This window comes from Myotis brandtii, unplaced genomic scaffold (assembly GCF_000412655.1).
Source record: "Myotis brandtii unplaced genomic scaffold, ASM41265v1 scaffold68, whole genome shotgun sequence".
Lineage (NCBI taxonomy): Eukaryota > Metazoa > Chordata > Mammalia > Chiroptera > Vespertilionidae > Myotis > Myotis brandtii.
The window spans coordinates 4,016,387-4,028,329 of record NW_005370657.1 but is presented as its reverse complement, the minus strand read 5'-3'; positions in this window follow the sequence as shown (position 1 = coordinate 4,028,329).

Sequence of the window (11,943 nt, the reverse complement as noted above, 5' to 3'; positions counted from 1 at the left end):
AGGGTCGCCTGGCTCCTAACCCCAGCTTTGTGCTGGTCCAGTGCTGCTCAGAGTACAGCGTGCTTGGAGAAAAGCTTGGCTCACCAGCCTCACCTCCAGAGGTTCTGATTTAATAGGGCTGGGGCGCCTCCCAGGAATCAGCAATTTAAAAAAAAAACACAACTTTTTATTTGGAAGAAAATTCAAAATTACAGAAAGTTGAAATGATACAGTGAACTCCCAGATACTCCTCCTAGATTCAACAGTTGTTAAAACTTTTGCAACTTTTGCTTTCTTTCTCCACACACACACGTCTTTGACGTGTCAATATTATTATTCCCGTTCTACAGTTGAGGAAACTAGGGTTAGATGGCTGAAATAACTTGTCCAAGAAAGTGCTGGAGCTAAAAACTTCTACTTTTTTAATGACATCTTGGGGTTTAATATATTGGGGAGTTTTGGAATGATTAACACTTGCACATGACTTATATTGTAACTAGGGGCCTGGTGCATGAAATTCGTGCATGGGTAGGGTCCCTAGGCCTGGCTGGCGATCAGGGCCGATCGTGGCCTTCCGGCTGCTGGCCAGGACCTCCCCTTTCCCTGCTGCAGGCTGCCGGCTGGGGTCTTCCTTCATTCCATGCCGCCCCCTGGTGGTCAGCGCATATCATAGTGAGCGATCAAACTCCCGGTCTCCCAATTGAACTTCTGAGGGGACACTTTGCATTTTAGCCTTTTATATATATAGCTTCCTTACTTAAAGGCAGGTCTCTGTTGCTTGTCTCTTGTATATCTTTGCAGAGACATTCTATTCCTATGAAAACATGTCCACAAAATATTTTTTACACAAATGGGATTGCATTGTCCATGATGTTCTGTACTTTGCTACCTCCACTTGCCCTTAGCTATTTATTACAGAAATTTTTCCACATTACATTATAAAACTGCTTTATTCTTATAAAACAGTGAATGGCATTCCCGGATGTATTTCACTAGTCCTCTGCTGACAGGAAATTAGGCTATTTCCAATTTATTATTATTATAAACAGAACTGCAATAAATAGCTGCATCCATACATTGATTTGCACACATGCGAGTATGTTTGTATGGTAAATTCCTAGAAATGGGATTGCTGGGTTAAAGGGTATGTACACTTTTAATTTACTTAGATATTGCCAAATCGCTCTTTAGGGAGGTTGTACCAATTTGCCCTCCCACTTGCAATGAATAGGAGTGCTTGTTTCCCACACCCTTGCCAACAGAGCATGTTATCAAACTTTTTGATCTTTGTCAATCTGTTAGATATAAAATGATATCTCATAGCTGTAATTTCATTTCTCCTGCTGCAAGGGAGGTTGACCGTGTTTTCATATGACTAAGAATCATTTACATTTCCTTTCCTGGGAACTGTTTGTTTATATCCTTTGCCTGTCTTTAATTAGGTTGTTATTTTTTTCTTTCTGATAGTAGGAGCTCTTAAAATAGCAAGGATATCAGCCCTTTGTCAATAACATATGATATGTCTATAATACATGTGTCTTTTGACTTTGTTTATAGTATTTTTCATGGATAATTGAAAATAATTTTATGTGGCCAAATTTGTCAATCTTTTAATTTATGAACTCACTAAAATGTTTTTATATTTTAAAAGGCCTTCCTTACTCTAAGAATGCTTTTGAAATTACTCTCATGTTTTATTTATTCTAGAATTTACTTTGGTGTAAGGTGTGAGGTAGGGGTTCAGCTGTTTCAATAGATGGCTATTGAGTTATTCCAACACTATTTATTGACTAATCCGTCTTTTCGCTGTTGATTAGCAATGCCACTTTTGTCATGTACAAAAGTTACTAATGCAATAACTAAACTCCTACAGGCATTTAATTATTGCATTAGTTCTCCAGGTTGCAGCTGGGCACATAGGGATGAAGGGAGAGAAGTGGTTGAGGTTGGGGGCGGGAAGAGCTGAAATTTCTTTAAAAACCTTTGCACTTGTCAACTCCTAATGGTGACCATGTACTTTTTTGTTTTGTTTTTTTAGGTTATATATCCACTATTTTTTAAAAATTTTTTGAATGTGGCATAACATACATACAGTAAAGTGTGTATATAGGTGTATGGTTTGGTCATTTTTAAAAAACTGTGTATGTATACCCATGTAACCATACCCAGATCAATGTGTAGACATTTCCCAGGAAGTTCCATTTTGCCCCTTCCCAGTCTACATCTGCCCCGATAGGTAACCACTATCCTGTCTTCTACTGTCTTGAATAGTTTTGCCTGTCCTTGAACTTCTGGCATAATACTCCTTTGTGTCTGGTCTCCTTGGCTCAGCACAATAAAGGTGAGATAATAAAAATATCATTCATGTGGTTGCGCACACCGGTGGTTCATTTCTTTCTTACTGCTGTGCAGTACCCCATTGTAGAAACACACCACGACTCCCTTATCCAGCCTCCTGCCGATGGCATTTGGATTGTTTCCAGTTTGGGGCCATTATGAGCAAGGCTGCTGTGAACAAGCGTGTCAGGCCTTTTGGTGGCCACAAGCACTTGTGTCTTGAGTACACACCCAAGAGTGAAGTTGCTGGATCAGAGGGTAGGTGTATATTTAGCAAAGCAAATACTACTTTTGTTATAAAAGAAATTTGAAAGAAAGAATAGTGCTTTGTTATCACTTTAAAAGGAGTATGTAGAGAGTGTCGTATGGGAGGTGAAGCCAGAGCTCTCTGGGACCCCACTTCCACCTTTTGGGGTGTGTGGCTTGGATTCCAGAGGGGAAGGTTAAGCACAGGTTGGGGGTGGGACAGGGTGGGTATGAGTGGTGCCTGGGCCCACTCAGTCTGCCTTCCAGGGACCAGGTCTGCCAAGATGCTGTCTCTAAGGGGCATTCTGTAAAGAGGTTGATTTGGGCCTCACTCTTTCCATCTGTGCAATGGGCTGGGGAATGGTGGACTCAGCAGCTTCTGAGGCTTCTGAGGCTTCTGAGGCTTCGGGGTCTTTGGGCATCTGCTGGCAGCCTCTTCTTTAAGCTCCTTTCCTCGGACCCCCTCACATCCCCAAGGCTGCTGTCTGTGGCAATGCTGACTCTGGTAGGTTTTAAGGGGTGGGGGAAGGTCCCTGAGCCCTAAAGCTTCTGCCAAGGTGAACTCTGCGATAGAGGCCCCAGAAGCCTCCTCTCAGCCCCAACCTGGCCCCAGCTGTGCCTCATGCTTCCTGTGAACAGGAAAGGGGCAGGGAGGAGGGGTGAGGTGCGCCAGCCTCAGCTGTTTCCATGAAGTCCGAGCAGCTGCTGCTTAGAGTTTGGGAAGTTGTTCTCCTAGGGCAGTGGTTCTCAACCTTCTGGCCCTTTAAATATAGTTCCTCATGTTGTGACCCAACCATAAAATTATTTTCGTTGCTACTTCATAACTGTAATGTTGCTACTGTTATGAATCGTAATGTAAATATCTGATATGCAGGATGGTCTTAGGTGACCCCTGTGAAAGGGTTGTTCAACCGCCAAAGGGGTCGCAACCCACAGGTTGAGAACTGCTGTCCTAGGGAAATGCTGGGCAGTCAGATCAGCCCCAGCAGAGCTCAGGACTTGCCCCTGTACCCGGAAGCTAAGCAGAAGTGCCTACCAGCCTAATCAAATACTCCTCGGTCTGGGGGAAATACGTAGCAGTGTATTTAACTGACTCAGCAGTGTGGTGGTACTGCTCACAGGGCCAGCTGAAGATGCCCACTCAACCCCGAGTAACACTTACCAGTCCACAGGCGAAGTCACTTATTTTGAGGGGGGAGGTGGGGGGGGGGCGGAACTAAACTAAAGACCTCAGAACAGCTCTGGGTTCCCATCCTGGCCCTGCCCTTTCCTGAGCTACAGGTCCTCCGGGGGGATATTCACTCCCTTTGTGATTTGTTGGGAGAATTAAATGAGATCATGTCTACAAAGTGCTTCTCTCAGTGCCTGACGCACAGTGGGCCATCAGCAATGTTTACTGAGGGCCTATACAGCAATTCTCACAGCCCTGGCGGACGGTTGGGATGGAGTGGAATGAGGTGGGGTGGTTATAAGTCCCAGGAGGTGGGGCTTCGGCCAAGGATGGCTTCTGTGAACAAAACACACAAGCGTTAGCCACAGCTTGAAACATCACGTGACCTTTCGGAGTCCTGTATGAGTGTACTTTCTGGCTCTCCTTTGACTGTGTTTAGGAAACCCTGACTCACACCCAGATCCTTCTCTTCCTTTATCGACCACACTCACTGTCCAGCTCATCTTCTAGATGTTGGATTCAAGCCCAGAGTAAACAGCCCATTAGACTGTATTAGAGTTAGCCACAGCTTGAAACATCACGTGACCTTTCGGAGTCCTGTATGAGTGTACTTTCTGGCTCTCCTTTGACTGTGTTTAGGAAACCCTGACTCACACCCAGATCCTTCTCTTCCTTTATCGACCACACTCACTGTCCAGCTCATCTTCTAGATGTTGGACTCAAGCCCGGAGTAAACAGCCCATTAGACTGTATTAGAAGTTGCAGTGATACTACTACTAACATCAGTTCAACTGATAACTATTGTATGTCTGCCCACTTGCCTGTTTCCACATGATAAGGAAGTAGCTGCATGAATTGTTTGGAAGGTACATTTACTAGTAGGATGGTGTCTCAGTCCATTCAGGCTGCTATAATAAAATATCATAGACTGGGTAGCTAATAAACAACAAAAAGTTATTTCTCACGGTTCCAGAGGCTGGATGTTCAAGATCGAGGTGCTGGCGGCAGATCCAGTGTCTGGTAGGGCCCTAGTTCTGATTCATAGATGACTGTCTTGAGGGTGAGTCCTCACATGGCAGAAGGAGTGAGGGAGCTCTCTGGGGTCTCCTTTATGAGGGCACTAATCCAATTCCTGAGGGCTCCACCTCAGGACCTAGTCACCTCCCAAAGGCCCCACCTCCGAACACCATTACACTGGGGTCTAGGCTTCAACATATGAACTTTGGGGAGACACACTCAGTCTGCAGCACTCCGTGTCAACCCCATTACTTGGAATGGCTCAAGGTGTGGGGACGTGGGGCAGGGTCGGGGAGCTTTGGTGTCCTCCGAAGCGTCTCAAATCATTGGTCAGTGACGGGCCACTTGCTTGCTGGTTGGGAGGCCACGTGTATGTGTATAAAAATGGCCCAGAGGAAACAAATGGGTTTTAGATGTGAGCTCCAAGTCAACAGTCGCTAGGGCAGTCACTGGATGCGGCTATTAATTTGTGATCACGCTGCTTGAACATTGGCAACTCCGAGTAGCTCCAGGATGAAATGAGGCAGAAATTGATTTTATTTCGCTGTGGTAATTGTCTCCCTCGTTATGCAGGAGAAGCCAGTTAGTAATATTACCAGAACCAGCATCAATTAAACACTTTGTCTGTGCTAGGCACTTTTATGCATTTTATCTCCCTAAACTCCTGGAAATGACCCCAAATATGGGTGTGATTATTAGTTCAGAGAGAATAAGACTAACTCAGCTAGTAAGTGGCACATCCAGGATTTAAACCCAGGTTTGCCTGTCAGACAGCAAAGTCCATGCTCTAAACACGTAGCCAACACTTTGCCCTGCCGTGGGGCCCTGGAACACACCAAGTCCAAAGCTCCCTATTCTCCTGGCTGGAACCAGAATGTGAGGAAATGGAAGCCGCTGGATGCAAGATCAACATAGAAAATCCACAGTTAATTCATACAATCAATGCAGTATCAGTTAAAATTCCAATTTCTCATTAAACTTGTCCATCTGATTCTAAAATTCACACAGAAAGGTGAAAGTGTCAGAATAGCTAAGACAATCCTGAAATAGACCGAGGAAGGAGTCTTACTCTAACAAATATCCTGATTTATTACAAAGCTTTGATAGTGAATACTTCCTGATGATTAACACAGGGATGGACAAATAAATCAAGGGAACAGAAAAGAGAGCCCAGAAGTAGACTCAAGTTAGATAGGATCTTGGTGTGTGATCAAAAGGCATTACAAATCTGGGAAAGAATAGACTATTCAGAATTGGAGTTTGGAGAAGCTTTATGTATGGAAAAACATAAAATTAGACCTATCTCACACCAACACAAAAATAAACTTGAGGTGAATTAATGACTTAATTGTGAAAAACAGTCTTAAAAGTTTGTTGAAGAAAAGTGGGAGAATTTCTTTATGGCTCAGGACAGAGAAGGAGTTCTTAAGCAAGTTACAAAAGCTAAAAAAAAATGTTAAGGTTAAGCTCAACCAAATTAAATACTTTTGTGCAATAAAAAGCATTTGCAAAGTTAAAATGTGAGCAAGAGTCAATGGGAAGACATTTTCAGAATTCATAACAGACACATATAAAGAACTCCCATAAATCAATGAGAAATAGACAAACAATCCAATGGAAAAATAAGGAGAAGATATGAAGAATTCACAAAAAAGGAAACATGAATGGTGAATAAGTATAAAAAAAGATGCCTGGCTGGCCAGCGTGGCTCAGTGGTTGGGCGTTGACCTATGAACCAGGAGGTCACAGTTCAATTTCCCGTCAGGGAACATGCCCGGGTTGCGAGCTTGATCCCCAGTGTGTGGCATGAAGGAGGCAGCCAATCAATGATTCTCTCTCATCATTGAAGTTTCTATCTCTCTCTCTTCCTTCCTCTCTGGTATCAATAAAAATATATTTAAAAAAAAGAAAAGATGCTTAGCCATACTACATATCAAATAAATGCAAATTAAACATTTCACACCCATCAGATTGACCAAAGTTAGAAGATTTGACACTATTAATGTTGGCAAGGACATTGGAAAATGTGAGCTCTCAGATACTGTAATTTGGCAATATCTACAAAAGTCGGAAATATGCATAGCAAGTGACCAGTAGTTCTGTTCCTAAGAATAGACCCTAGAGAAATCCTCGCACAGTAGTCAAGGAAACATCATGGATGTTAAACTTGGAAATCACTTACATATCTATCAGTAGAGTAATTAAATAAATCAATGTTATACCTATTTGTATAGTAGTATAACATCCTGTAAACTAAATGGCCTTGAGTTACACATATCCACATTGGGTAAATATAAAAAAGTATAATTTTGGTTGTCAGTGTTATAGGTTGAATTGTGTCCCCTCAAAAGATATGTTGCAGCCCTCATCCCTGGTACCTATGAATGTGGCTTTATTTGGCAATAGGGTCTTTGTAGATGTAATCAAGTTAAGGTGAAGTCATTAGGATGGGCCCTAATTCGATATGACGGGTGTCCTTATAAGAAGAGAGAAATTGGACACAGACACACACAGAGAGGAGAACACAATGTGAAGACTGAGGCACAGAGGGAACATGCCACATGGTGACAAAAGCAGACACTGGAATGATGCAACTGCAAGCCAAGGACCTCCAAGGATTGACAGCCACCACTTGTGGACCCTAACAAGAAAGATTTGTTTGATACGAACCCTGAGAAGGAATTTATCTGTTGAGATGAATGTCCCATGGTCAACCAAGCGCCCCAATTTTATGAGTGATGAGAGTCTAGTGGCCATTTGCTGGCAGGGGATCCTCAAATACTCTGTGTACCAGGAAGACCCGCACGTTGAACTCTGTGCCTCCCCAGTTATGCCCTGCTTGTTTACCTGCCTGAGTCAACCACTGCAGGGAAGCCCTGGTTTCATCTTTCAACCAATGGACTGAGACCTGCCCCGTCCAATCAGTCTACACAAATTGTATCCTCATTTGCATCTATATTAACCATCACAGCTGCACAATTTGGACCAATCAGAACAGTACAATTTATAAACCTCATTTACATAAAATTGGAAACTTTCTCTATGAAAGGCAGCCTCCCTTTTGTCTCAGTGGAGCACAATTTAGGTTGCTACCTGAATCTGCGTCCCCTGAGCGGCAGCTCCTTTTGCTCAAATAAATGCTTTTTTTAATGCTTTATTATAGTCTAAATATAATATTAGTTTATACACTGGACGTCAGAAGAGGCCAGGAGGAATTCTACCCAGAATCTCAGAGGGAGAATGGCCCTTCCAACACCTTGAGTTCAGACTTCTAGCTTCCAAAATGGTGAGAGAATAAATTCTAGTTGTTTTGAGCCACTTAGTTTGTGGAAAACCGCTGAAACTACTATATAAAGTAGGTTGAAAATGATAAGTATAATTTGACACCGTTTATGTAAAATTTTAAAACACACTCAACAACATTGTGTATTGCTTATGAATGTAAAAAATGGACCAGGAGGATACATACCAAATTCCTGATGGTAGCTGCTTCTGTGCAAGGAAAGGACATGGAACTGGCAGTGGTATAAAAAGGACTTTAGTTTAAAAACTTTCAACATCTGTTTCTTTTCTTAAAAATGTCTCAAGCACAAATGACAAATCGTCTACATTTGTCAACTCGGGGTGGTAGGGATGTGTGGGTATTGGTGCTGTTTTAGCCCCTGGGTTCTCTGTTGTTACTGAATGTGTATCTGTGACCATATAAGTATCTGTGTACATATGTAAATTTCAAATCTTGCTTAATGGGTGTGTGTTTGCCATGCTCCTCCTTGCTCTGGCCACCTTGCCAACATCTTCTGCTGTACAAACTCTCATGGTGCCCCCTGGCATGCTGGGAGCAGCCTTGTTGGGCCTACACCCGGTGGCCTTGGGGGACAAGTACAGCTTGATGGAGTATCAGAGACCTGCATTCTTCCTGTCCCTCCCTAGGGTAGCTCTTGAATTTTCTGGAATGGGAGGCCACGGGGGTGTGAGGCTCATCTGGACCTGGCAGAGGTGGGGGCAGGGACTGTCTCCCTCAGGCTCAGTCTACTCTGAAAGATTTGATTCCTAGAAGCCAGGGCCACAGATGGCAGGAGTAAATGTCTCCCCAAGAAAGCAGCATGACCCAGGGCCGGGCAGGGACAAAGCTTGGGCTGGGCAGGGCCTGTCCCCACTGCTCACTGTCTCCTTTGAGACCATGGGCAAGAGGCTCCCACCTCTAAGCCATACACCAAGTGAGGGGCATGAATGAGAACAGGCTGACCAACCGCACACGGCGCCACGTCACACCCCTGTGTCCAGGCAAGACATCACTAATCAATCAGCACGTTTTCTGTCTGAGCCCCATAGAGCCTCAAAGCTTCATTCCTTGTGAAGCAGACCTTGGGGACCAGTCAGCCCTAGCTACATGGAGGAGGAAACCAACCCTGATGTGGATGAGCCCTCAAGGTCTTTCTGACTAGAATGTTCTGGAATCCCAACCCCTGGTGGCAGTAAAACATCCTGGAACCTTTCTGTTACCTCATCTGGAAAACGGGAATAAGATCCCTCTGAGGTCTGCTATTAGACGAATGGAGTAGGAGGCGGGAAATGCGCTCACAGTGCGCGATACTGAGCATATGGGGAGGACATTTGTGCCCCAGAAAGTGCAGAAGAGGTTGGCACAGTAACTGGTGGGGGTGGGGTGGGGGGACTGGATTCCAAGTCCACCTTTGGTGTCTTCTCCCTCCTTCCCCCCAGGCTGGGAGGGGCAGCCTAGATGCCCTGGGCTCCCAAGCGCACTGTGCAGGATACACACCCAAACTCTGCAAGGTTGAAAGTAGTGATGATGATGATACTGATGGTAGCAAACAGATATAGCTCCATGTATCATGCGCCCTTATTTTTTAAGCATGAATTCACTTTACCCTCACAACGACCCATCAGACAGGGACTGCTACCCCCATTTTCTAGATGAGAGAAACTAGAGCTCAGGGCTCTAAGTCGCCTGCCCGAGCTCATACGGCTGTGGGGAGCTTGGACTTAGGTTGTCCCAGTGTCAGTCCTTCCTGCCCTTCATAAGGTGGCTGCCACCACGCCCATTTTACAGGTGAGGAGACTGAGCCTGGCAGAGGACAAGTGCCCAAGGTGCCCAGGCCTCCGAGTAAGCAGAGGTGTTTGTCACCCGCTGCCTGGCTTTCCCCCGCTCCATCCCAATTTCCCCGGAATACGCATGCTCTGAGGAAAAACAGCAGAGTGTAGGGGCACCATGTTGGGGTTTGTTTGAGCTTGCAGGCATCCCATATGGAACCCAAGCCCACTGTCTGCTGGGAAGGGATGAGGCTGCCACCCGGAAGGGTGGAGGTCTCTGGTGGGCCCATTGAGCGGCCTCTTCAGGGCTGAGCAGGGGGCAGGTCTTGAGATTGCCAATGTGGCTGGGCCCCTCCTTAGGGTATAGGAGTCTGCAGGGCTGACCACCTTCTGCCCTCTTGGACCAGGAGAGCAGATGAAGTGGGGCCATTTCTGGGCTGTGTCCTGATTGTTGATATACAAGCCTCCTCCTCGGAGCCCAGATCCGTGGCTCCTCCCACAGGGTTATTTAGACCTGTTTCTATGTGGAGCAGATGTCCCCATGGAGTCCACACTGGTGAGACTGGGACTGGCTTCTGAGCACAGTTATTAGAGGAAACTTCAGGAGGTTGGCCAGGCTGGCGCTGAGCCCATGTCAGAAACATGTGCATGCACGCACGTACACAGACACACAGATTCACACACTCACACACACACAGCTCTGACTCATACTCTCATGCCAACACGGACAGACTCTCTCCATCACCACACACACTCCTCCTCCCCCACACACTCATTCTCACGTCCACACTCGCACACTCAGTCTCCAGCTCACGCTCTATACACCCACCCACCAGAGACGGTGGGGGTGGAAGGATCCTGGCTCAGGGGACGCTTGTGCCTGGTTTCCAAGCCCAGGACTTCTCACTGTGTAACCGTGAACAAGGCACCTCTTCTCTCCCAGCCTGTCTCTCCTCATCTGTAAAGTGGGCATAATAATTCAGTAGAAACCTCTCAACTAAGCCATTTGGTCCAAGTAGTTGATCAGGTAACCAAGAGTTTGGGTAAGAAAGGCAACCATTAAAAAAGGACTCATAGCCCTAGCCAGTTTGGCTCGATGGATGGAGCATCAGCCCGGGGACTGAAGGGTCCCAGGTTCAATTCCAGTCAAGGGCACATACCTCGGTTGCAGGCTCGACCCTTGGCCCTGGCCGGGGGCCCATGCAGGAGGCAACCAATCCATGTGTCTTTCTCATGTCGATGTTTCTCTCTCTCAGTCTCTCCCCCTCCCTTCTACCCGCTCTAAAAGAAAGAGTCAATGGAGAAATATCCTCTGGTGAGGATTAACAACAACAACAAACAACAACAAAACAAACAAATAAATAAATTGCACAGAAAATTTGGATTAAAAAAAAAAGACTCATAAATACCTTAGACATTTTGTTCTAACGTAAAACAGTCGGTGTGGGCCAACGCTGCTGCTTCGAGTTCCTGGGCTCTGGCTGGAACTCGGCTTTGTTTGCTGGCGCCCACAGAATGTTGCTAAAGATTTCCAGTTCTGTTTTTTCTTTTTGAATGGAATGCAAGGACACTTGTGAAGCCATTTGAACTTGGAATTCTACGTTGTTATTATCCCCTCCCACCCCGGATCTCTCCCAAAACCAAATCAACAGATTTATTTTTAGCAATTCATTTTTATTGCATATTTCCAAAGCATTAGGCTGAGTTTTTCTCAAAGCATTACTTTCTTTTTTTTTCCTTTGCAGTCAGATTTTATTATTTTTGTCTTATTTAGCTAAATTCTATAATTACAACAATAAATACTTACAAGTTGGCCAAACCTTTTTGGGAACAAACTCTCCTGATGCTGGTAGCTCACAGCTCAGCCAGTGGGAGCAGAGCTTGGGCAAGGTGGAGAATGTTCTAGAAGCTTGAGCCATCAGTGTTGGTGGCCAGCATCTGTACATTTTTACCAGGGACTGGAGGGCAGCCATTAGTCCAGTACATCGGCTAAATGCAGGTCAGCAAAGATAACTTCTCCCGGGCCCAGGTCACAAGGCTATTGGAGGATCAGAAACAATTTAGGTCTCTCTCCCAGCACAAGGGGACCCTCAGTGAATCATAGCTCTGGAGGCTGCCCTGCACCCCCGGCCCCTTGCACA